Here is a 1104-nt window from a genome sequence, read left to right as displayed (position 1 = left end):
GACCACTTCCAAAGTTCTATAATCTGTATACACTTCTCTTCACAATCTAATGTACTGTTATCCCGCAAAGGGCAAGGAACAGTGAGCTGATGAGGGTTTAATTCCTTCACAACCAGAAATGAGATAGTTTTGTGCTGTTTGGTAGAATAGTGCATAGCAGTACAAGGGTTAAACGATCGGGTGTGAAAATGGGAGGGGGGTGAGAGGAAAGAAAGAAAAGGGAGAAGGAGGGTGGTAAGATATAAGGCCTTGTGGGGGGGGGGAGGAATGCGCAAATCTACTCGAGAGATCTTCCTCTGAAATCATAGACATCTCTTAGTTACATTGATTGACAGGTAGTGTCAGAAAGGTCAACTTCTTTCGCGTGTTTGGCGGGACTTTTAGGGTTATTTTATTTTGTGTTTTTTTTGTTTCCCTTTTGATTTCAAAACAGTCTCTTCGGTTATGGCTAACGGAGTCATGACCCGTTTTCAGGATTGATAGATCAATGTTAGCGAAATTCCGTTAGGCTATTTTTATTTACAGTTATTGAACCTCTAAAGGTCGGCTTCGTTTGATAAGGTTTGAATGCGCAAGGGGAAGGCAGAAAGGAATCAGGGAGAAGGTCTGGAGTAAAAGGAACATTTCGGCTGAGAATTTTGTTTTGTAGACGAATGGACAAAGAAATAGGGAGAAGAGAATCAATGTAAATTTGACAGAAATGTCTAAATCATGTAAGGGTTACGGGGATCAGAAGGACAAAAAAGAGACATAGAAAAGTTGGAGGGAAAGGTAAAGAAAATAAATATTACATAAAAAGCCTATAAATGAACACTCTCTCGCTTTAAGAAAATAAATAAGGAGCATTCTATTCGATTTTTTGGTGGAATGTGATGGCCAAGGTTTGTGGTATGACCGCTTTCGTTATTCGGCATCTAGGTTTTAGCACTGTTGAGTTAATTAAGAGACGGGGCCTCCAAATTTACCATCGATCTCCGATAGGACTAAGCCAAAAGGTTAGAGAACAATAAAATATCTCCACATCTATCTATCTATCTATCTATCTATCTATCTATCTATCTATCTATCTATCTATCTATCTATCTATCTATCTATCTATCTATT

This window comes from Aplysia californica, unplaced genomic scaffold, assembly GCF_000002075.1.
Source record: "Aplysia californica isolate F4 #8 unplaced genomic scaffold, AplCal3.0 scaffold00172, whole genome shotgun sequence".
Classification (NCBI taxonomy): Eukaryota; Metazoa; Mollusca; class Gastropoda; order Aplysiida; family Aplysiidae; genus Aplysia; species Aplysia californica.
The sequence above is the reverse complement of the archived record's forward strand: the minus strand, read 5'-3'. Positions refer to the sequence as shown.